This window comes from Protopterus annectens, chromosome 8.part0, assembly GCF_019279795.1.
Source record: "Protopterus annectens isolate FY-2018-M chromosome 8.part0, PAN1.0, whole genome shotgun sequence".
NCBI lineage: Eukaryota > Metazoa > Chordata > Ceratodontiformes > Protopteridae > Protopterus > Protopterus annectens.
Genome location: NC_056741.1, coordinates 834,758,915 through 834,785,283, shown reverse-complemented (window position 1 = coordinate 834,785,283; position 26,369 = coordinate 834,758,915). Strand labels below are relative to the sequence as shown.

The window sequence follows — 26,369 nt, the reverse complement described above, 5'->3', positions numbered from 1 at the left end:
ACAACGCTACCGCAGCACCACCACAGCAGCAAAAAATAACGGTGCAAATTGTAGCAGATTAGCTGTGTAGCACAGCTATAAGTGTTAAGAAGTGCAATTCAGTGAAATAATTGTAAGAAAAAAATTATTCTGCTATTGGAGCCTCAGGGATTTTCTGCTTTGTGACAGTGATGAATGACCACTACTCAGTCTGGTAAAAAAAAACACAGCCCCCTGCAGACACAGGGTTTAAATACCAGAAAAGATGGAAGACTCTAGAAGTTTAAATTACCACCCAATCCTTCCAGCCCCTGCTCTTTCAACCAATCACTTGTGTTAGAGAAGGTCAGGCAAACCTGTTACTCTCACTAACAGTGAAGACAAGACACTATCAGCAGAAGATGGCCTCCAGAAACACAGAAAACTCAACAAGCAAAACAACCAGGCCTGGATAACATCAGTTCTCTATCCAGACTATGTTACCAGACTAGAATATAGAAATCTCACAAAAAAATGCACAGAAAAGCACAGATTGTGCACTGACAAACAGAAAATACAACTCTTGGTATGAAAAAGCAGTTTACAGTTAGTAATTCAATAAAAATGCAATTACAGTAATGGAACACTATCTAGCAATGAAAATACAGTTACAATAGTATCAAACAGTACATGAATTCAGTGAAACAGTAAAAAAAGCTTTATAACAGTGCAAAATGTAGTCGATTAGCTGTACAGCACAACTATAAGCATTAAGAAGTGCAATTCAATGAAATAAATGTAAGAAAAAAACTTATTCTGCTACTCGAGCCTCAGGGAGTTTCTGCTTTATCACAGTGATGAATCACCACTCCTCATCCTGGTAAAAACAAGCACAGCCCCCTGCAGACACAGGGTTTAAATGCCAGAAAAGATGGAAGAATCTAGAAGTTCAAATTACTAACCAGTCCTGCTAGCCCCTGCTCTTTCAACCAATCACTTGTGCTAGAGAAGGTCAGGCAACCCTGTTACTCTCACTAATAGTGAAGACAAGACACTACCAGCAGAAGATGGCTGCCAGAAACACAGGAAACAATGACAGGATATAGAAGTGGAAAAAACACCAACATAAAACCAAAAGTCTACTCAGGAGCCAATATACTACAACCCAAAGTAGAATTTATTAATAAACAGTCCACGAAAAAACAAGTAAATCCACGGTCAAGCACTTTCATCAAATGACTTCTTCAAAACACTACCAGCAGAAGATGGCTGCCAGAAACACAGGAAACTCAACAAGCAAAACAACCAGCCCTGGATAACAGCAGGCCTCTATCCATACTATGCTACCTGACTAGAACACAGAAACCTCACAGAAAATGCACAGAAAAGCACAGATATAGCACTTACAAACAGAAAATACAACTCTCGGTATGAAAAAGCAGTTTACAGTTAAGTAATTCAATAAAAATACAATCACAGTAATGGAACACTAGCAATGCAAATACAGTTAAAACAGTATCAAACAGTACAGAATGCAGTGAAACAGTAAAAAAAAGCTTTATAACAGTGTAAAATGTAGTAGATTAGCTGTATAGCACAACTATAAGCATTATGAAGTACAATTCAATTAAATAAATGTAAGAAAAATGTATTCTGCTATAGGAGCCTCAGGGATTTTTTACTTTGTCACAGTGATGAATCACCACTCCACAGTCTGGTAAAAACAAGCACAGCCCCCTGCAGACACAGGGTTTAAATACCAGAAAAGATGGAAGAATCTAGAAGCTCAAATTATTATTCAATCCTGCTAACCTCTGCTCTTTCAAACAATCACTCATACTAAAGAAGGTCAGGCAACCCTGTTACTCTCACTAACAGCGAAGACAAGACACTACCAGCAGAAGATGGCTGCTAGAAACACAGGAAACTCAACAAGCAAAACAACCAGCCCTGGATAACAGCAGGCCTCTATCCAGGCTATGCTACCTGACTAGAACACAGAAACCTCACAAGAAATGCACAGAAAAGCACAGATAGAGCACTCACAAATAGAAAATACAATTCTTAATATGAAAAAGCAGTTTACAGTTAAGTAATTCAATAAAAAGCAATTACAGTAATGAAACACTTTCTAGCCATGAAAATACAGTTAAGGCAGTATAAAAACAGTACAAAAATGCAGTGAAACAGTAAAAAAGCTTTATAACAGTGCAAAATGTAGTAGATTAGCTGTATAGCACAAATATAAGTGTTAAGAAGTGCAATTCAATGAAATAAATGTAAGAAAAAACTTATTCTGCTATTGGAGCCTCGGGATTTTCTGCTTTGTCACAGTGATGAATCACCACTCCTCAGCCTGGTAAAAACAAGCCAGAGTTTCAGTCACAGGAAATATTAAAAATAACACAGATGGAAACATTCACATAGATACAGAAAAACAATACTTAACTAATCTCACTATGTTTTCCTGACTGACCTAAAGAATTACTGTTTCCTACTTACTTAAGAAAGCAAGGCAAGATACACTGGGTGAGTGGTCTTCCTTCTTGTCAGGTTTCATAAACAGACTGCCCTGAGACTTCTGTCTCATCTAGTATTAAAACATCATTTCAGTGCTGGATTACAGAATGACATTACACACATCTGGTCATCTGACTTCTGGTTCCCACACTCTCCCCTTTATTAGCAGCTGCGCCAGAATCTTGCACATGTGTCAACATACACACACATAGAGATTTGCTAAGATGTGTTATAACATCTGGAAGATATAAAACCATTTCAAAAACATCCATCCTTCCAAGGTAGCAATTAATTTACCCCTAAGGACAATACAGTCAGATTCCAAGTCCTGGATTTCACAGATATTTCGTCTCTGGCTGCAGTCAGAACTGTGAGATACAATATGTATGGCATAAAACAGGTAATTTAATTTCAGACTGTTTTTCAAAGTTAGCTTCACTGAGATTAACCTCTTCTCTTCTTGTATCTTCAACATATTCATTTCAACATTTACAATACAGATTGACATACAGCTATATTTCTTTTCTGTCCAGCAGGACCCACTGTTGGTACATTTTTAACACAAGCAACTTTACAAATACATTTTCAACACAAGCACCTGTACAATCTGTTTGATACACAAATTACTTATAATTCTTTACAAAACTCCAGCTAGCTAAGTTGGAATATGTTACATATCCACTGCCCTACTTCTCCTGGCATAGCTGGCAATACCTTGCATCATCACATCTTTCCCACCTTTGAAGATGCAAGCGAGGTTTTCCAGTGACCCTGGAGAAACATTGCTCGAGAGAAATGAGCCTGTCTAGGAATACATTAAACTATACCCTGTCTTGAGAACCCATCTGCACTGGTATTGTTGACTCCACTATGGTGATACAGTGTGATATATGCCTGCAACCCTAGGCTCCACCTTAATAACTTAGCATTTTGCTGGCTGGCTCGATGTAGCCATGTTAAGGGATTGTGGTCTGTGACTACAGTGAATTTCCTTCCATACAGATAGGGTTGAAGTTTCTGCAGGGCCCATACTATGGCTAGACATTCTTTTTCTACTGCTGTATAACATTCCTTGTTAGGTTGGAGTCTATGGCTGGGATGTACAACTGGGTGCCCTTCTCCCTCTGAGGAAACCTGGCTGAGTACAGTCCCCACCCCATGGTTCAAAGCAACCAGTTGCGCAACAAATTCTTTGCTGTAGTCTGGACTGGCTAACACAGGGGGTCCTCCCAAACCCCCTTTAAGCTTTTGAAATGCCCGCTCACAGGCTGGGGTCCACCCTACCTTATCTGGCCTGTTTTGCCTCATCAGGTCTGTCAGGGTATCAGCTATTGTACTATAATTAGGAAAAAACTTTTTATAGTACCATACTGTCCCCAAGAATGCCCTCAACTGCTTTTGGTAACAGGGGCAGGCCACACCTAAATAGCTTCCACTTTGGCAGGTTCTGGTCTGATCTTACCACTCCCTATTCTATGTCCCAGGTAGGAGACCTCTGCCATACCCACCTGACACTTACTGGGCTTAATGGTCAACCCTGCTCTTTGCAGTCTGTCCAGGACCTCCCTGACATGCTGAAGGTGCTCTTGCCAGGAATGGCTGTAGATGGCAATATCATCCAGGTAAGCAAGGGAATTATCTTCTGCTCCTGCTAGGATACGATCTACCAGCCTTTGGAAAGTTGCTGGGACATTTTTCATCCCAAAGGGCATCTTCATGAATTTGTATAATATGAAAGGAGTCAGAAAGGGTGACCTCTCTCTAGCAGTGGGCGTCAAGGACACCTGCCAGTAGCCCTTTGTCAGATCAATAGTGGTCAGATACTTAGCCTCACCCAGCTGCTTTAAGGCTTCATCTGTCCTAGGGATGGTGTAAGCCTGAGGGGGATCTGGTGCCTGATCTCCTGTATGACAATTTAGTTTTCTGTAGTCCACACAGAACCTGGTGCTGCCATCTTTCTTTGGCACTAGCACCACTGGGGAGGCCCGGGGACTGCTAGATTCCTGGATTACTCCCAGTTCCAACATTTCCCATATCTCTTCCCTCAGAGTCTGTCTGACTCACTCAGGCACCCTATAAGGGGCCAACTTGATAGGCCTTTGGGGTCCTGTATCCACATGGTGCTGCACCAGGTGAGTGCACCCAGGTTTTACAGTGAACATGCCCCCAAACACCTGTAACACAGCTTGGATTTCCCGAACCTGGGTAGGGGACAGCTTCCGGGACATTGCTACCCCTTCCACTGAGGTGTCAGTCTGAGCCTCACTGAGAAGATCAGGCACCAGATCCCCCTCAGACTTCTCCTGCCATCCACTGCAAATACTCAGAACCAGGGCCTCACTATCATGGTAAGGCTTCATTATGTTAACACTGTACAATTTGTCCCCCTGCCTCCTGCCTAGCAGGTTTACCATGTAGTTAACATCACTGGCCTTCCTTACCACATTGAAGGGTCCCTCCTAAGCTGATGCAGCTTATTGTGTCTGACAGGAATGAGCACCATAACCTGCTGTCCCACAGCATATTCTCATTCTTGAGCATTCCTGTCATACCAGACATTTTTCTGCTGTTGGGCTCCTGTCAGGTTCTCCTGTGCCAAGCCCATGAGCTCCCTAAGCCTTGTCCTTAGGTTTAGGATATATGCCACAACAGACTCCTTGTGGGATTCCCACTCACCCTCACACTCATCATGAATCAAATCTAAAGGCCCCTTCACCCTATGCAAATACAACTCAAAGGGTGAAAAACCTGTGGGTTCCTGGTGTACCTCTCTTTATGCAAACAGCAGACAGGGCAAATATTTGCCCCACTCTCTTTTAAACTGGTCTGGAAATGCCTGTAGCATGGTGTTTAGTGTAGAGTTTAACCTCTCCACAAGACCATTAGTCTGACGGTGGTAGGGGGTAGTCTTTAGGTACTTCGGCCCACAGCACTCCCACAGACAAGCCAACAGGTCTGACATGAAAGTGGCACCTCTGTCAGTCAGTATTTCTCTTGGTAAACCTACCCTGCTGAAAATCTCTAGCAAAGCATTTGCCACCTTTTCTACCTCAATGGTGGACATAGCCACTGTCTCAAGTTATCTAGTAGCATAATCTGCTGCTACCAGGATATACTTCTTCCCTGTGGAACTTGGGGTACTCATAGGCCCCACAATATCCATAGCTACCCTCTGAAACAGCTCCTCAATCACTGGCAAAGGCATCAAAAAAGCTTTGACCTTGTCTTCTGCCTTGCCTACTTTTTGGCACTGCTCACAGGTCCTGCAGTATCCTGTTACATCCTTTACAATCCCAGGCCAATAAAAGTTCTGCAAAATATGTCTCTTGGTATGCTTTATGCCCATATTACCTACAAAATGAATGCCATGAGCTATGGATAGCAGTGCCAGACAGTAGGCTCTGGGCACTACCAACTGCTGTATTACCTCACCCTGTAGCCCTCCCTCAGGGGTCCACTCTATATACAATAACCCTTTGTTTCAGTTTGCAGACTCCCCCTTTCCTTGTGAATCAGGTGTCTCCCTAGCTACCTCCCCCAATCCTCATAGTGTAGAGTCCGACAGTTGAGCCTGCCTGAACTCTACCTTTGTGACCCATCCCAGCATCCCTTCCACAGGAAATCTGGTTTTCTCTGACAGCGGTGTCTCACTGTCAGCCTGGGTACAACCACTCACCTCTGCCCTTTCAGTCACCCTGTCCAAGGGAACATCAGTACCTACCAGCAGCTGTGGCTCACCTTCAGACTCACTGCTATAGGGTAGCTCCCCTCCTAAAACAGACACCTCACCAGCCCTGGCTTCAGGTGAGGGGTTCTGTCTCAGTCTTTCCCAGGCTACCAGCCCCACATGCCTGTGTCCAAGCCTTACTGCATGTAACTGCATGCACACAAGCTACTGCATTATCAGAATCATTCCCTATAAGGATATCTGCAGGGATATCCTCAAACAAACCTACCTGCTTGCTTCCTTTTCCACCCTCCAAGTCAATGTGAACCCTGGCCAAAGGCATTTGGAATGGGGTCCTGCCTAAAGTTCTGACTGGATTGGACTGCCCAAGCAAGTACTGCCCCTCTTTAACCACTACCGGCTTCACAATGGTTATGTCAGAGGCTGTGTCTCTCTTAGCAGTGGCCTGTTTTCCATCCACTAAGATAGGATATAAACTCTGGTCATAGTCTGGTACCTCTGTTTTCTTCATACAACTTACCACTGGCATACTGTTATTGCCACTTGCTGGCTCCCCCACCTTTTTTCCCCACCTTGATGCTGTGGACATCTGTATGGTACATGGCCACACTGGTTACATTTAAAACATCTAACCATTGATCCTGACCATGTACCTGAACTAGTGGCTTCCCCTGTTACAGGTGGCCTCTGTTGGGATAGTTTTGATTGCCCACCATGGTTCCCTTATATCCACGTGCAGCACTGGGTATCCCCTTCTTGTGCATTGATGCCTTGCTTGCTAAAAAGAGATTTGCTTTTTCCCCCAGCTCATCTGAAGAGTTACACTCCCAGTCTGCCAACCAAATTCTCATGTCCTCAGGCAAAGTGCTAAGGGCTTTTTCCCTCACCAAAAGGTCCACCAGCATTTCAAAAGTGGTGACCTAACACCCACTCAACCACCTATGAAAATACATGCTTAATTCAGCAATATAATCACGTACACTTTCACCTGCCTTGTGTCTATGCTCACAAAACTTTTTTTCTGCAAGCTTCAGGTGTTAATTTAATACATTCCAATAAACATTGTTTAACTTTATCATACTTTAAACAATAAGTATCAGTCAATTTAGAAACAGTGGTTACAGCTTTACCATAGAGTAAGGGGTTCAGGAACTGTACCCAGAGCCCTTGGTCAACATTATACTTTTTACATACGCTTTGAAATATATGAATATAACTATCAAAATGATCACCCTCTGTAAACTGTGGAAGAAATTTACTGACCTTCGTTGCTTCTGGGGTTTCCTTATTCCCTTCCCTATTACCTCCATGACCCTGAGGAAGAGTCAGTATCTCCCTCTCATGTTGGCTGTGTTTCTCATTTTCTTTGGCTTCCAAAGACCGCAGTCTGTCTGCTGATTCTAGTGCCATATGTTTTGCCTGCAGTAGTCTCTCATTTTCTTCAGCCTCCAAATGCCGCAGTCTCTCTGCTGATTTTAATTCCAAATGTTTGACCTCCAATTCAAGTCTCTTTAACTCCAGATAGGTTTTTAAGTCCTCTGAGGAAAAGGCGAATTGTCCTGTTTCTGAGGACTACACATCCCCATCACCAAACTGGTTGTATTCCTGTTTGCTGGTCCGTACTGCACCTGCAATTAATGCTGAAATCGTTTCCTCTTTAGACAGGTTGGCATGCGCCAATCCTTTGACTTCGCACACCTTGGCCAACTGGTTCTTTGTCAGCTTGCCATAATCCTCTGCTGACATCTTTGCCTGCTTTCCCTGACTAAACTAAACTAACAAAAAATAAATAAAACTGTTGTGAAAATGAAACTGTGTATGTTTACCTTGTGGCTGCTGAGAGTACACATGCCTTCAATGACAACTGCCTACAGCTACAGAAGTTCAATTAATATCCACACCACTGCTCACCAATATATGATGTCCCTGCTCTGGGCCAGTAATCAAGGAGCCTCAATCCTCACCACTGACACTGGTGAGGGATATTCACTTGGAACAAAAATAAATACACACAGTATTTTCAGATGCAGCTCTCTGCACCAAGCACAATTTCCCATAAGAGCACACAGGGAGCACCCTCAGTCCTGGGGCTGGGTTTCCCCTTCTCTCTCTCCAGGCCCCAAATAAGGCTCTTCACTGACACAGCTGTAGAGTTGAGTCCTCAGATGACTGTTCCAAGCCAAGTCCTCCAACACCTTCTCTGTGAAACCAGTTCTCTATGTCCCTGCTCCAAGTAGCTGACACACACTCTCTTTGAGATTTAATTTTCAAACACACACACACACACACACACACACACACACACACACACACACACACACACACACACACACACACCTGAGAAAGGCTGGCACAGATTTACCAGCTATGCCCCCTCTGCCCAAACAATAAGGTAGATACTGCCATCAGAACACTCGCACCCCAGTTACTCTAAGGCTCTTACAAGACTACCCAATTATACTGACTAAACTTAATACTAATACAAATAGTGGTGTTTGAACAATGCAGCAAGGCTTTCAGGAGTGGCCACTCTGTTACCAAATAAATATAAGCACTCTCAAAAGTTAAAATATTCTGTAAAAGACCAGCCACAATGAAATTTTAAGTATATTTAATAATAAATAATAAAGAAGCATGAAAAAAATAATCATCGATTTACAATAAACACCAGAGTTTCAATCACAGGAAATATTAAAAATAACACAGATGAAAAGATTCACACAGATACAGAAAAACAATACTTAACTAATCTCATTATATTTTCCTGATTGATCTAAAGAATTACTGTCTCCTACTTAATTAATATAGCAAGGCAAGAAGAAGTGAGTGAGTGATCTTCCTTCTTGTCAGGTTTCACAAACAGACTGCCCTATTACGTCTGTCTCATCTAGTATTAAAACACAATTTCAGTGCTGGATTACAGAATGACATCACACACATCTGGTCATCTGACTTCTGGTTCCCATACTAACCCCTTTATTAGCAGCGGAGTCAGGATCTTGCACATATGTGTCAACATACACAGAAGGAGCTTTGCTAAGATGTGTTATAGCATCTGGAAACTATAATACTATTTCAAAACTTCTACCTTTCCAGGGTAGCAATTAGTTCACCCCTAAGGACAATACAATAGGATTCCTAGTCCTGGTTTTCACAGACATTTCATCTCTGGCTGCAGTCAGAACTGTGAGATACTACATATGGAACTGTGAGATACAATCTTTGTGGCATAAACCAGGTAATTTAATTTCAGACTATTTTTCAAAGTTAGCTGGATTGAGATTAACCACTTTTCTTCCAGTATCCTCTGTTACAATATATTTATTTTAACAGTTGCAATACAGTCTGACATACAGGTGTATTTATTTTTTGTCCAGCAGGACCCACTGTTGGTACATCTTTAACACAAGCAACTTTACAAATACATTTTCAACACAAACAGTTGTACAATCAGTTTGATATACAAATGACATGTAATTCTTTACAAATCTCCAACTAGCTATGCTGGCTTATTTTACACATCCACTGCCCTACTTCTCCTGACATAGCTGACAATACCTCACATCATCACATTTTTATTGCCGATGAGGGTGATAGCCAGATTCATTATATTGCAGCAGACCTGAACAAGGGTAGAGAAAGTAGGCAGATGGGTATTAAGGAAGACTTGATAAGGCAGTAAGCAGCTCTTGCAATACATTTTAGTGAGGTAACTGCTGCAGATATATGGCTGAGGTCTGGCAATGGACAATGGGATGAAGGTTTCCTGGTTGAAACAAAATGAAATGTTTAGTTGAAATGCATCTCATCATGCATTATTCAAGTGTTTTATTGGGTTGCATGCAGAAAATATATATATATATATATATATATATATATATATATATATATATATATATACACTATGCCACTCAGCTTTAGTAGGTGGGCATTAAAGTCGAAGTATGGGGTAAACTGGCTAACAAGATAAAGGATTGGCAGGGTTTAGGCTTAGTCATAAGCTGCAATTAAATGAGACCCATGTGGCATGCACATACATATTTACTCCTGGGGTGGATCTACATCCTGAAAGGAAATGGCTTTGCTGGGCCTATACAGGCTGGGAAGACAAATGAATTAATAAATAAATGTGAAGGATCAGTGTGAAAAAGATGTTATAGGCTTGGGAATATCTTGGTACTTAGGGGAAAAGTAGACCACATATATTGGCGTGGTACATTTGGTGCTTACTCATGATTAGTAGTAATGCATGGAAAGAGTAGCAAGTCTAATGTAGGATTTGGAGCAGTACCTTGAAAGGTTAAATTGAATACTCTTATCCCAATACTCCAGTGTTACTCTTTACACAGAGTTTCACAATGAAGCCCCTTAACTGAGTTTAAGCCTGTGTGGTTGAGAATAAGGCATTGCAAGGAGCAAAATGGAGTGGTGACAAGAGGAGTGTTACTTCACTTTCCAGTACAGTTAGTGGTTCAATGCTCTGCGGCAGATAAGAACAGTTAACAAGTTTCACAGGGTGAGTACAGTAGATCCTTTATTAATTGCACATAGTGTTACATTAAGAATACGATAACATGAATTACTATGCCATTTGTCTTGTAGAAGTACTGATTTAACAATTTACAGGTATGACAGGTGACATCATTTTTTGGGAGGCTTTTGAATGGGAAATGGTTTGTAGAGTTCTGATTTAAGAACTGGTAATGAGTACAGTATGGCATCTATTTAGCTGGGGCAGTATACATCAGGGGGAAAGTTGCAGGAAAAGCACAGTATGTTGTGGGGCACAATACAAGAGTAATCAGTTAGCCATGTAAGCATGTGGGGATGGGGACTAGCAACACAGGGCAAGTAAAGAAGTTTCAGGGTTTTATGTATTTTATTCTATTTTGTTTATACCTTGTTTACCAGGGTAGAATAAACTTTCGGCTTTTCCCGGTTAGGGGTCACCACAGTGGAACTCTGGTCTGCTAATGATTGGCAGTGAATTTTTACAGTGTTGAGTTGCCAGCCCAGTGCCCAAACTCACACACACTTGCACCTACCTGCATGTCTTTAAATTCACTCGACCTTGGGGAGGACATGCAGACTCCACACAGAAGGCACTCCAGCCGAGAATCGAATGGGAGAACCTCTTGCTGTGAGGTGACAACGCTAACCGCTGCACCACCACAGCCATATACTGATCACAAATTACCAATGGCAGGCTTGGTCTGGCTTGTCCATTAAAACCAATATTTTACATCTACATGGCATTAACATATAAAATACACAAATATAGGAAACTCTGCATATACATAGAGGTAAAATATAATACATGAATAGAGGAAACTAAATTTACATGAAGGTTAACATAATTGTTGCAGTCAAACAAATGCTTAAAAAAGCTAAAAAGAAAGCAGTTTGTATGGAAATGCAGGCAGGACAACATAACACAACATAACATTCAGAGCACAGCATATTCTATGAGACAGAATGCTAGTGCAGAATCACTTTTTCATTTTTAGTGGGACAGGTTCAAGCAGTTGTTGCCAGCAGCAGACCCAAAGCCTTGCAGGATTTCACAACACCTTTGGGACATGGAAAATGGGTATGAGGCATGATAGAGAAAGCCCTGCATCCAACTACATGAGTATGGTATAAGAAATGTATTGTCCATTTTATAGAAACAAAGGCTGACGCAGGGTGGCAAGCAAAATGGCTATTACCTATTCCACAGCTAAGTTACATTTTTAGTTTAAAAAAGTTGAATATGTCTAGGTGAAGTCCTCGTGTACACATGGGCACCAATTAATTGGTACCAAAGGATGCGAGGGTGGCAGGACACCTTGCAAGCATTTGCAATTAGAGAGCTGCTCCAATGTTGGCTAAGAATGGAGGTCAGGAGAGCAGATGTATATCAGTCTATCAATTTTTGCATGGCTATGGGAGTTCTGAGAGGTATGTAGTTTGGAGTATGAACTGTGGCTGTCTTGGCCAGCACACATAATGGCATTTTGTGGCACATTCCAAATATCTGAGATAGTGCAGCACAGTAAGAGTGACAACCCTGCATGTGTTCTAGAGCTCAGTGATATTAAGTTTAAGGCTGACAGGGTAGAGGTTCATGTGAGGAAGAGTAAAACAGACCAGCTAAGAAAAGGAGTATGGGAAAAGCTCAAGCCCCCAAAGTATACAGGGTGGGCTATAGTTAGATGGTTTAAGAAATACCAGGTGATGCATCTGAGTAGTGATGCACTGTTCTTGTGTCACAGCGATTGTGCTCCCTTATCTATTCACCAATTCAGAGCAGTCCTGAAAAAAGCCATAGCAAGGCTGGGTCTTGGCATTAGCAAGTTAACAGCTCATTCCTTCAGAATAGAAGCTGCATCACATGCCCACACAAAGCGACATCAGAAACTGCGGTACTGCACTTTGGTCAGAGATTGCAAACTTACAGAAGATATGTCAGATCATGATGACTAATCAGCATTCTCTTTTGCAGGTATCATAAAGCAACTCACAGAGGTGTGGATTCTGGGACATTCTTTCGTGTACCATACGGCCAGAGAATTGGGTAAATCTGTACTGAACTGGGTTTCAAAGAGGAAGAAACGCAGGTTCGTTGGCTGGGAAGGAGAAGAATGTAGTGGAGGCACCTGCTGGCAGTTTTAACAGTGTATTCTAGATCATTACCTGAGCCATATAAGGGGGAATGATGTGATAAGTAGCCCATTGCTGTACCTCAAAAAATAGAATTTGTCAATGATCCACGCAGATCAGACAGATTTGGCTGAACATTATGCTTGTGTTGTCAGATATAATTTCAAGACCAATCTGTCAAGGAGCAAATAATGTCAGAGCAGTGGAAAGGGCTAGGAAGTTGACCAAGAAATTCATTAACAGGTAAGAGAACTTGGGGGTTGGATACTGCACCACACTAGTATCAATTTGCTAGAACTGTACAGAAGTGATGGAGTTCACTTGTCACATTCAGAAACAAAGTTATTTATAGGAAACGTTAAAGGAATTGCAAAGTTGGCAGGTATGCTTGGTGGGAAACATGGCATGTAGGACAAACCATCTTCCTGTGGTGGAAGGGCAGACTTGAAATTCTAAAATTACAAAGTATGCTTGGCATGGGCAGGGGTGCAGACTTGGACAGCTTGGTCCTTCTGTGGGTGGGCTGCCCCATAGTGTTGCAGACAGGCTGGAGGCCACAGCCAGGTGTCCTGCAAGTGGCAGATCCCCTTCAGCCACTGTTAACTGACTGAATGATGTTTGACTGTAGATCCCTTCAGCCATTGGTATTGGTTTGGCGGTTACAGGGACTGCAGTGGTAAGTTATGGCCTGGTTGACTTGACTTACTTCCAAGTCCTGCCCTTTGGGCACAGAATATTCTTGAGAGGTTGCATTGATCTGATTGGCACTGACTTATGATTTGGTACTGATATGATACCTAATTTGATTGGTATAATAAATACATGGCTGCAGCCATTCCTTCCAAACAAACGTGTGGCATGATTTGCAAAATGATGTGCATGTTTATTTTCATCCAAGGCAATAAAAATGTACTCAACTCTCAAAATGCTACCCACAATACATATAGGAAGGTGGTAGTTATTTTTCAACGGTTACAATTTATTCCCATAAAATGCTTTTTTTACAGCTGTATTCCTTTCACACAGAGTAATGGTGAGTGTGGAAGAGAGGTGAAGAGAGCACAGGCAGGATGGAGTGGGTGGGGAAGAGTGTCAGAAGTGATTTGTGACAGACGAGTACCATTAAGAGTGAAAGGGAAGGTAGAGGGTAGTGTGACCACCTACGTTATATGGGTTGGAGACAGTGCCATTGACAAAAAGGCAGGAGTCCGAGCTTGACGTGAGAGTTAAAGATGTTAAGATTTGCACTGGGTGTGACGAGGGTGGACAGGATTAGGAATAAGTATATTAGAGGGTCAGCCCAGGTTGGAAGGTTTGAAGACAAAGCCAGAGAGGCAAGATTATGTTGGTTTGGACATGTGCTGAGGAGGGTTGCAGAGTATATTGGGAAAAAGATGCTAAGGATGAAGATGCCAGGTAACAGGAAAAGAGGAAGGCCTAAGATAAGGTTTATGGATGTGGTGAGAGAGGACATGCAGGTGGTTGGTGTAACAGAGTAAGATGTGGAGGACAGGAAGACATGGAAACAGATGATCCACTGTGGTAACCCCTAATGGGAGCAGCCGAAAGAAGATATTAGAGGGTCAGCCCAGGTTGAAAGGTTTGGAGTCAAAGCCAGAGAGGCAAGTTGGTTTGGACATGTGCTGAGGAGGGATGCAGAGTATATCGGGAAAAAGATGCTAAGGATGAAGCTGCCAGGTAACAGGAAAAGAGGAAGGTCTAAGATACAGTTTATGGATGTGGTGAGAGAGGACATGCAGGTGGTTGGTGTGACAGAGCAATATGCAGAAGACAGGAAGAAATGGAAACAGATGATCCGCTGTGGCGACCCCTAATGGGAGCAGACGAAAAAAGAAGATTCTTTTCCCACATTTTTGTATACCTCTGTACTCCAAATGTTCGTTTCCACAGTTCTAAACATTGTGCTTTTTGAGTGTTGAAGTCTCCAAGAGATGCTCAGAAAAAAACATGTACTCAATACAGTACACTTGAGTATGCCTAGGTACAGATTTGCCTGCTTAGTTTGATTATTTAGCAGTTTTGCCTCAGACCTCTTAAACTAGGGAACTCTGGTTCAGGAGCTCTGGCTCAGTTAAACTCAGGAAGTCTGGGAAGAGCCAGATTGGAACGGAGGGCCTAAATCTAAATCATAACAGTTGAAATATATGTTTAAAAAACTGACATCGAATAATACTTCCTTTCTTAACAGTATCTACGACAATCTTCCCGTTAATAGTTTAATACCCACTAATAACCACCGAATCAGAACCACGTCAACACAAAGTGAATAAGACTGTGGGTATTAAAACAACATCAATAAAATACGGAAGGTTCAGAACGTTTGAATGCCAGTGTTACGTGACGTGATGTCGCCAGCGTCTTTTTTTTTCACGTAGGAACTTAACCATTATCGTAACTGGACGAGTAGATTTACAGGCAGAATGGGATATTTTCCTTATTGCCTGTTTTACTTGATCGAGGAATGCAGTGGGCTTTCTGGATTCGTTGTCACTTAGACAAGCACAGGTAGATGTGCGGCCAGGTTTTAGTAGTTTTTCTTTGTCATTTGTGTTTTAGGAGCGGTGTAGTTATTTTCATTAATCAGTCGATTTCCGTGGGGACTGAGGAACTGAAAGGTGTAACACATTAGATAGAAGACCGATGAACTGATATAAGTACATCAGACGGTGGGCAAAGTAACTAGATGCTATAGGTTGTCCATCCGATTTTGGTTGTGGCTTTTTTAGCGGTAACAACGACAGGTTGAACAACTAGTCTATTTTTCTTTCTTTTTTGTGATGTGTCATTGTTGCCTCTTGTGCGTGTAGTTAGTTATTATGCAGTTGCTTTTACATTTGTTTTGCACTGCAGTTCTGTATAGTAAGTCTTCTTTTCCTGGTATTACTGTTTGACAGACTGTCCGACAAGCTGTCATTGATAAAGTTTTCCAGTAGATGAATTTTGGAAAAGTAGTGGCAAAAGATGCACAACAGGAGCCTATACATCTCAACTGTCTCTGATTTTTACTCAGATTTTAGGTCTCTGGCCATGTTAATATCTCTTAAAATGATGAATGCTGGAGAAAAGATAGGGAATTGCACTTAATAGATAATGATAGTAATTATAGATTTCTTGTAGTTTAGAAAATGTGTATTAATTCAAAGTGTACCTGATTATTTCTGGATTTGTCCCCGATTTGGTTGAGAGCTATGGAGGAGCCACAATTAAAATAGATATACATACATTACAGTATCAAATGCTGCATAGTACTATTTCTATCAAATATCTCTTATTATTTCTGCCCTGTACATCATAAAACTTTGGATTTTTCTGGTAAATTACAGTTAGTAGTAGCAGACATATATGAGTTCCATACTTCTTGTTCAGAAACTGTGCACTTGATGTAAAAATCTATTGCTCTGTTACTTTTTTTTTTTTTTTTTTTAAGTGTACCAGTGTAATATGTAAATTGCCCCTGGTTTGGAGCCTATTGTCTCCCCATTATTTTTGGTTTTGACCAGAATTCTTGAGCAAAGAAGTTTAGAGGTATGAAAAATACCACTGTTTTAGTTCTGTATTACTGAAATTAATTTATTTGTGTGTTATAATTTTCAAGTGGCAATACAAAGGAGGTGTGTCATTGATTGCATATAGCTTGAGTTCTTTTTATATGTGACCAAAATTGTAACTTTTTTTCACTGTAGTGTAAGATTCTTGTCACTGCAGTGTTTTCACTCACTTTAAACTTTTCTTTCATTGTTATTCTTTTATTTGCTGTCCACAGAATGGTGGATGGGCTTTTTATGGGTTTTAAAATATGTATATATTCTTCTATATTTATAGTTTGTGAATTCTTTATTTTCGTTTAGGGTCATTGCATTTACAAATCATATCTGCTTTGTGAAATTGTCAGAGTTGATGTCATCTTTAATAAGATTTAATATGTTTTATGCTGTACTGTTTGCTGAGGGCATTATCCATGACCCTACCGACAGAATTGACCACTGGTTATATGTACTATGTGCTGTGACCTTGTTGTATGTAGTAGTTTGTACACTGTGATGGGGTTTATACAAATGTTTGTCTCAAGGTAAGCTTATGTGCATTGAAATAGGTGTGGATGAGAGTTTTTATTTGTTTTAATGTTAAGTTTAAAAGATATTTTCTGATTGGAAAATGATATGCTTTAAGATTCCATAAATATGACTGGCATGCTTTTGAATGCAAATGTTTATTATGTTTCCTTCTCAGGCAAAGTAGTCTTTTGTATTTTACATTTTGTGGGTCATAAAGGGAATACAATGTAACATAACAAGTTACACTGCTTAAAAGAATGTTTTCAAGAGTGTTTCTGATACAGACTTAGATATCATCTTGCAGAAAGGTTGCCTGTTTTGTCAAGCAGGTATTGCTATAAGCATATTTTTTCTCAGTCAGTAGATAATTAATTTTTATCATTTTTTTTCCAGTTTGTGAACAGTATATGGTTTTATTGTAGTGTATATTTTGGGAGACTAAGAATTGGTGCATTTCACTTTCAGAGGTTCACATTTAATGTGACTTTTGTTGCGGAAATGGTTAACCTGGTGATCCAACACGGACCTGGAGCTGCAGAAATGGTTAACTTGTTTATCAGGATAGACATGGATCTTATCTGCTTGATAGCTGGATGTTGGAATCTGGACTGGCCAGTTCTTAGCCCCCCCCCGGATGGCAGTAGAACTGTAATCCTGATCTTACTATGTGGTGCTGAAGGACTCATTTCAGCAGTTTATTTGGTTCAGTTTGTCCTTTATTAAAGTTGTGGTGAATTTAAGAAACCAATACATTTTTTGTGAGATTGTAGATGGTAGTGTATTTAACAGCTGTTACTGATTTTTTTTTTTAATTGTACTGTTAATATAAGGCGGCACAGTGGCACAGAGAAGCATCGCTTCTTAATGTTGGTTCTCCACCTAGGGTCTTGGCTTGGCTGTTGTACCTTTTGTATGGAGTATGCATGTTCTTGCATTGTCTGCGGGTTTTTCCAGGTACTCTGGTTTCCGTCCACACTGAAAAGGCATTTATTAGTGAGTTATTAATCCTTCAGAATGCCTGTAGGGTGTGGTGTGTGTGTGTGTCTCTCTCTCTCTCTCTCTCTCTCTCTCTCTCTCTCTCGCACACACAGAAGTCTGCAATAGGCCCAGACCCACCTGTGACCCTGAAATGGATTAAGTAAGTGGAGAATGAACGTATGAGGGATAATGTTTTTTAACTAATAAACAGTCTATTTTGTTTTTAGCTCATGTTTTTTCCACCATAGCTGTCTGCAATCAGCCATGCTCTGGATCCCCTCCATAATCATCAGTTTACCTGTTCTGACTGAGACATGTTGGAGAAACTTTAGTGCAAACAGTAGGTGGAAGTGTGCAAATTAGGAAGTCCCAGTTTGGAGCTGCTGGATTTCTGGATAATATTCAAAATAATGTTAGTGTATAGAAATTGAACGTGTCTGTGTAGTTCAGCAAATATTGGAAGTAATGTTTTATAGTGAAATATACATAAAACTAGTAATAACGTACAGAGACAGTTTGGGCATTAGTACTGTCATTTTAAAAATATCCCACAAACTTTCTTCATCTTTTTCTTTCAGCTGTTATCGTTAGGGGTTGCCACAGCAGATCATCTGTTTCCATTTCTTCCTGTCCTCAGCATCCTGCTCTGTCACATCAACCACCTGCACGTCCTCTCTCACCACATCCATAAACCTTATCTTAGGCCTTCCTCTTACCTGACAGCTCCATCCTTACCATTCTTTTCCCATTATACCCAGCATCCCTCCTCGGCACATGTCCAAACCAACGCAATCTTGCCTCTCTGGCTTTGTCTCCAAACTGTCCACCCTGAGCTGACCCTCTAATATTCTCATTCCTTATCCTGTCTATCCTTGTCACAACCAGTGCAAATCTTAACATCTTTAGCTCTGCCACGTCCAGCTCTGACTCCTGACTCTTTGTCAGTGCTACCGTCTCCAAACCATATAACATAGCTGGTCTCACTACCCTCTTGTAGACCTTCCCTTTCACTCTGACCGATACCTGTCTGTCACAAATCACTCCTGACACACTTGCCACCCACTCCACCCTGCCGGTACTCTCTTCTTCACCTGTCATCCACACTCACCATTACTCTTGTTGTTCCCAAGTATTTAAACTCATCCACCTTCTCCAGCTCTACTCCCTGCATCCTCGCCATTCTTCTATTCTCAGTCTCATTCATACACCTATATATTCTGTTTTAGTCCTGCTGACCTTCATTCCTGTCCTCTCTAGAGCATATCTCCACCTCTTCAGGGTCTCCTCAACCCGGTCCCTACTCTCACTACAGATCACAATATCATCTGCAAACATCATAGTCCACGGGGCTTCCTGTCTGATCTTGTCTGTCAACCTGTCCATCATCATTGCAAGTAAGAAAGGGCTCAGAGCTGCTCCTTGATGTAATCCCACCTCCACCTTAAACGCATCAAGTCACTCCCACTGCAGACCTCACCACTGTCACAAAGCCCTCGTACATATCCCGTACCACTCTTGCATACTTCTCTGCCACTCCAGACTTTCTCATGGAATACCACCACTCCTCTCTAGGCACCCTATCATATGCTTTCTCTAAGACCACAAAGAGATAATGCATCTCCTTCTGACCTTCTCTGTACTTCTCCATCAACACTCTCTCGGAGCAAACGTCGCATCTGTAGTGCTCTTTCTTGGCATGAAACCATACTGCTGATCACTAATCATCACCTCCCTTCTTAACCTAGCTTCCACTACTCTTTTCCATAACTTCATGCTGTGACTGATCAGTTTTTTCCCTCTGTAGTTACTATAGCTCTGCTCATCATCCTTATTCTTAAAAATTGGTACCAAAACACTTTATCTGATGTTGTAAATCTTTGTTTATTCATTACAGATAGGACCTCTGTTCCATCCTCGGAACTGATATGGCCATTTCCCAGCTCGCGCAAGCCAAAAACTCTCTGCTAAGAACCTACCCACAATGCTCCTCTCCTAGTTACTCTGCTAAGAACGTACCCACAATGCTCCTCTCCTAGTTACTCCAGATCTCAATTGCTGCGCTCCTAGTCAGACGTGTTAGCCATCTCTCTCAAGCTAAGTAGACAGTTGTTAATTTTATGACAGTTTTTTTCTTCAAAATTACTACATTTTTAATCAAGTTAGCCTTTTCTCACTGTCGCCTATAAAACGAGCCTATCTCCTACCCTTTTCCTTGGTAATTTAATTATTTACCTTTTTTGGGACTGTCCTTCTCTCCTGTTTTTGACAGGTGTTCCCTTTTTACTAGTTTTCTTTAAAATATCATCACTGATATTTTCCTTCTTACTTTTTCTGTAGGATAGCATTGTTACATTACCATGTCAGACTGTCCTTCTCTCCTGTTTTTGACAGGTGTTCCCTTTTTACTAGTTTTCTTTAAAATATCATCACTGATATTTTCCTTCTTACTTTTTCTGTAGGATAGCATTGTTACATTACCATGTCAGACAAAGCTACGTTGGGATTTAAACAGTGTGACAAGTGTGAACCTAAGATGCCTAACTTAGATACACATGACCGTTGCGTCTACTGTTTGGGCATGGATCATATTAAAGCTGACTGTGACATTTGTGCTAGTTTTAGTAATCCGACACTAGTAAAATGTAAGAATAAACTTATTTTAAAAGGTTGTTCAATTTTCAGCTGGAGTGCGGGGAGTGCCTTCTGTGTGGAGTCTGCATATCCTCCCCGCGGTTGGGTGGGAGTTTGAAAGACATGCGTAAATGGGCGTTCCTTCATTAAAGGTTGAATGTCGAGCTGGCACCTTGGCGTTTGTGAAAGTCTACTGCCAGTCATTAGCGGACCGAAGTTCCGCTGTGGTGACCTCTAACCGGGAAAAGCCGAAAGACAAACAACAACAACATTCAAGACACCTTTCTCGGAGGCTCTGTCTGGGTCTGAGGTCTCGCCCTGTCTTAAGACCAAAAAAAATAAGGAAAAACGGAGCCACTCTGTTCCTGCATCTCCATCAGTTATGGAACAGAGTCGGTTCTGTGCTTCTCCAGCATCCTTGGCGCAGACCTCTTCGGCACCAGGCTCTGTGTCCTCTCCCTCAGTGCTGACCTTGATATTTACTCCTATTTTGGTTGCAACCATGGTGCCACTGACTTTGGTGCCATCCTTAGTTCCCACATCAGCTCTGATGACTGTACATGCCTCGGTACCATCCCCGACCACGGTGCCGACAGTTTCTTTGGCTCCATAGGCTCCGATGACTGACTGCATGCCTCGGCACCATCCCTGGCCATGGTGCCGACACTTTCTTTGGCTCCAGAACTCGAATACCTGCCAAGGACAAGATATTCTCCAAGTTATGACCCCTTTTTTGGGGCAGAGGTGTTTAGCCCCTTTCTAGAAAGACCTGATTCCCCTTCAGCAGCCTCCTTTAGATCCACTAGGAGTTTTTCTGAACTAGACCTAGTGCGGGTTGTGGACCAGCTTCTGCAGCTAGGGGATTGCCCATTCCAACTAGACCTTCTGTCCCTCCTGGCTCGGAATCTTTTTATCACATCTTCCCCTGTTTATCCTCCTCCAGCATCCACCCTGATCTCTGTACCAGTGTCCGCTTCGGTACATACAGTCTCGGCTCCGACAGCAGTTTTTCCCCTTTTGGCACCAACCAACCTTGCTGTATCGTCGATGTTTTCTCGGAGCGGTGCTTGGACCATCCGTACCTAGTCCGGCACCTATTTTCTTGCTGGCACCATCTGTGTCCATGGTTCCGATGGCTTCCAGTTCTCTCGGAACCCCTCAAATGAAGGTGGGCTCTTCAGAGCGGGGTGTGACCCCAGTTCCGAGGTTGCCCCTCCCGGTTCTGGGCTCCCATCTTTCCTTGAGTGGGTCTACTGTACAGGTAATGGAAAGGGTCCTTCCTTCCGAAGGCTCATAGTCAGCACCAGTGACATCAGTATCAGAAACCTCCCCTAGCATGCACCTCTCCCAACCCGCTATGTTAGGTCCCCGGGCACGGGAGTCACAAGTACCCTCTTTGAAGAGAACCCCTTCTCTGGAGTCCTCCTCAGAAGATCCTACTAGAGAGCCACCCCAGAAGAAATGGTGCAAGAGGAAGCACCTTTATTCCTCGGAGGAATCTGTATCACAGAAGACACTGATTGTGATGAGGGGGAAGGGTCCCCACATTCTCCCCCAGTTTCATTTGGAGACATTCTCAAAATCCTCAGACAGCGGGGGGAATGGAAGTCCTCAGTGTTCCTGCAGGCCTTCTGTGCCCGGACATCTACTTCCTGGGTGACCCCACCAGCAGTTGACCTTGTTAAACTAATTGTGCAGCATGCCTGGATGGCCCCAGACAACGTAGATCCTGTCCCCTGGAGGCCAGACAAAATGTTTATCTATACCTGAAGACTAGCCCCACTGGTCCAAGCATTTGACAGTTGATTCTATGGTTGTGGTGGCGGCCACCAAGAGGGAACTGACAGAAGATAGTTCCACTGTCCATCTTCCAAACAGGGAGTCCCGGACCATGGACAGACTAGGGAAGCGGACCTGTGCTTCAGCGACCTTCACCATTTGGCCGCTGAACTATCTGGCACACTTTACTCTCCTCCAAAGAGACCTAATTTCTGAAATGTCTTCCTCTTTGGTGGGGGTACTGCCTGATGAGGTGCTGTTGCCTTGCATAGTGAGAAAGACGGAAAAACCTTGTCTGCTGTGGGCATACGTTTTTCCAACCCCCAGTGGTCCTACTCCGGGAACCAGAAGGGAGGAAAGATGTGGTTCAAGAAATCCGAAGGATCCTTTTGTGACACTCGTGGTGAACAAGCCCCCTGGGGCAGAGGGGGCAACTCGTATGGAAGATGCCCCTTTCGCGGTAGAGGGGGTCTGCATAACCAGGGCAACAGAGATTTTTTTCTCTTGCAGACCCCACCAGTGCTGCTGAGCAGCAGTCCGATTGCTTTCCTCTGGAAGCAGTCGGGGGTAATTTTTCTCTACCAGCCTGGCATCTTATTACTACCTATGTTTGGGTGCAGAGAATAATATCCAGAGGCTACCAAATACCATTCAATTTAACTCCCAGGCCTGTCAAACGAATCCCTGATGTACCACCCAATCAGAGGGAATTAGCAGCCTTAGAAATAGAAAAGCTGCTAAGAAAAAGTCATCCAACCAGACCAGACATGATCCGGGTGTTACTCGAGGTTCTTTTTAGTGCCAAAAAAGATAGGGGACTGGAGACCAATCCTGGATCTCAGCCTACTGAACAAATTTATCAAACCTCAAAAATTCTGGATGGTCACAGTACAGTCCATTCATCCCTCCCTAGGGAGGGACAATTGGATGTGCTCTGTAGACCTCCAGTATGCGTACTACCACATAAAGATGGATCACCGCTCATGGAGGTTCAGGGCACTGCCATTCGGCCTCCTGACAACCCCCCCCCCCCCGAGTGTTCATCAAATGTATGGCAGTTGTAGTAGCTTATTCACCAAATGTATGGCAGTTGTTTAACCCACCCACTCAACCACATGATAACCTTGCAAACCGTTGCAAGAAAGAAATGCTATGGTGGATGAAGCCACAAACAAATCTTTGGTGTCGACTGTTCTGTCTTCCCCAACCCACGGTGACCACAGGCACTTAACTGTTAGGGTGGGGGCATTTCCAGGGAAAGACTGTCCAAGGCACTTGGACCCCCATCAAAGCCAACTTGCACATAAATGTCCTGGAACTGAGGGCAGTTCTTAGCCTTGCAAGCGTTCCATGCATCCCTACCCTCTGGGACCATTGCAATTCAGTCAGACATGTCAGTCTTCTGGTATATCAACAAGCAAGGCAGAACCAGATCTTACCCCCTGTGTCGGGAAGCCATGAGGATTTGGCACTGGGTGATGGCTTCCAATCGCTTTCTTATAGCAACACATTCCTGGGAGTTCCAACCTTATTGCAGACAATCTGAGCAGGAACATCCTGATGCCTCACGAGTGGTCCCTCAACCCTGTAATAGCAGACCGGGTCTTCCAACCATTGAGACAAGCCTAGCTGTGACCTGTTTGCTTCCCCTCTAAATTACAAATGCAGAAGCTATTTTGCCTTGATCCCCCCCCCCCCCTGGGGTAACCACCGAGGGACGCTCTAACGCACGATTGGCCCCCGGGTCTTCTGTATGCCTTTCCCCCATTTCCCCTCATTCTAAAATTTCTCCAGAAAGCTAGGAGGTTGAAAAGCAAAGTGATCCTCATTGCTCCCTACTGGCCATGTCAAGTCTGGTTCCCGTTTCTATGGCCTCATCTGATTCACAGCCCGTGGATCCTGGATCATTCCCAGGACCTCTTATCTCATCCTCTGGGACTGATTCGTCCGAACCTGCACAGTCTCAAGCATACAGCTTGGTTCCTCCACTTCCAGTGATTGCCAGGCTGCCTGACATCCCATCTCCTGTTGTGAAATTCTTCTGGCCTCACACAAGCCTTCCACTAGAAAGGTTTATTCTAGTAAATTGACTAGGTTCTCTATTTGGGCCAAAGACCAGAACTTAGACTCTTTCTCTATGCCTATTCAAAAGATCCTACAATACCTGACTACTATTTAACATGCAGGAGTCTCCGCTTCAACTATCACTGTACATTTAGCAGCTATCACCAATTTTCATAATGGTCTTGATAATTCTTTAGTTATATCACACTGCCTATTCAAGACCTTTTTGAAGGGAGTATTACATGTTAAATCTCCGGTCAAGCCTCCCTTAGAACCCTGGGACTTGACTCGACTCTGGTGCTTCAGTCTCTCACAGGTTCTCCCTTAAAGCCCTTTGATTCTTGTGATTTGAAATTTTTGTCATGGAAAACCATACTTTTAGTAGCGCTCTCCTCAGCAAGAAGAGTATCTGAACTGCAGGCCTTGAGTGTCAAGAGTCCTTGCTTCATCTTCCACACGGATAGGTTGTCCCTTTGTACTGACCCTTGTTTCTTGCCCAAGGTAATTTCTGTTTTTTCCATTAACCAATCTGTTGACCTGCCGATTTTCTTCCCAAGGTATTCTAATAGAGGGGAGTAACTTTTATACACCCTTGATGTGCACCGGCAGCTTCACTGTTATTTGGACAGGACTAAATCTTTCAGGAAAACAGATAGGTCTTTGCAGGACCCAGATTGGGTAAACCTGTTTCCAAAGTGACTTTATTCTCTTGGCTTAGAAACGTCATTACCTTTATCTACCAACAGAATAAGCTATCCTTACCTTCCAGAATAAAGGCTTATTCTACCAGATCTATGGCTACTTCTGTAGCTTTTCATTCCAGAGACTCTATGGATGATATATGCGCTGCAGCCACTTGGGCAAGACCTCATACCTTTATATCCCATTACAAATTGGATTTGACTTCCACGGGACGAGCATCTTTTGGTTGTATGGTGCTCAGGAATATCCTTCCTTAGGGCCAGCCAGGACTTGAGTAGCTGGGGACTCGGTCCTGTCTGTAATGAATAAACAAAGATTTACATTATCAGATAAAGAAGTTGTGTCTTACCATAACATTCCATCTGTGTTGTAGATCTTTGTTCATTCATTACTTCCCGCCCTCCTCCCCTCTGCCTGGACGACGGGTGGACTTTAGGAACTCCTGGTTAAGGTATTTGCTCAGACAGAGCCTCCTACTGTTTTTTCTATTACTACATCTTTTATCTAGGGTGGGCAAACTCGATCTGGAGTAACTAGGAGAGAGGCATTGTGGGTAGGTTCTTAGCTGAGAGCTTTTGGCTTGCTTGAGCTGGGAAACGGCCGTCCTCGGAACTAAGGTCTACAACACAGATGGAATGTTATGGTAAGATAACTTCTTTTTCTCCACTCTTCAGGCATCCTGTCACTTTCTAAGAATTCATTAAACAGTCTGGTTAAAAACTCTGCCATTTCTCCTAAGCACCTCCATGCTTCCACTGGTATGTCATTTGGACCAACAGCCTTTCCAGTCTTCATCCTTTTTATAACTGTCCTTACTTCCTCCTTGCTAATCCATTGCACTTCCTGATTCACTATCACCACATCATCCAACCTTCTCTCTCTCATTCTCTTCATTCATCAGCCCCTCAAAGTACTTTTTCCATTTGCTCAATGCACTCTCCTTGCTTGTGAGTACGTTTCCCTCATTATCCTTTATCACCCTTACCTGCTGCACATCTTTCCCAGCTTGGTCCCTCTGTCTAGCCAATCATTACAGATTCTTTTCTCCCTTCTTAGTGTCCAACCTCTCGTACAACTCTCCATATGCCCTATCCTTAGCCTTCATCACCCAGTGCCTGTCTCAATTCTTCTCTGAACTCCACCTCACAATCACTTTTTCAACTTTCACCATTTAATCCGTGGCACTGCTCTCATATGCCACCTCCTCCTCTTCTTGATTACCAATGTCATCGTACAGGCCACCATTCTATGCTGCCTAACTACACTTTCCCCATGTCTCCACTTTCCCCATGTCTCCACTTTATAGTCTCCAATCTCCTTCAGACTGACCC

General features: G+C 42.8%; 1 protein-coding gene across 2 annotated transcripts in view; it reads left to right on the top strand.

The window, feature by feature from the left end:
- The first annotated feature begins 15,156 nt into the window (after positions 1-15,156).
- The window catches only part of WDR13 (WD repeat domain 13), a 790,180-nt gene continuing 778,967 nt past the window's right edge, over positions 15,157-26,369 (top strand). The window contains exon 1 of one of the 2 annotated variants that reach the window (XM_044080309.1): positions 15,157-15,334. The gene's annotated coding sequence lies outside the window, so the exon portion shown is untranslated. Of the gene's footprint in view, positions 15,335-15,550; positions 15,571-26,369 lie in introns of those variants that run through there. The other variant, XM_044080310.1, reaches the window with a different exon arrangement.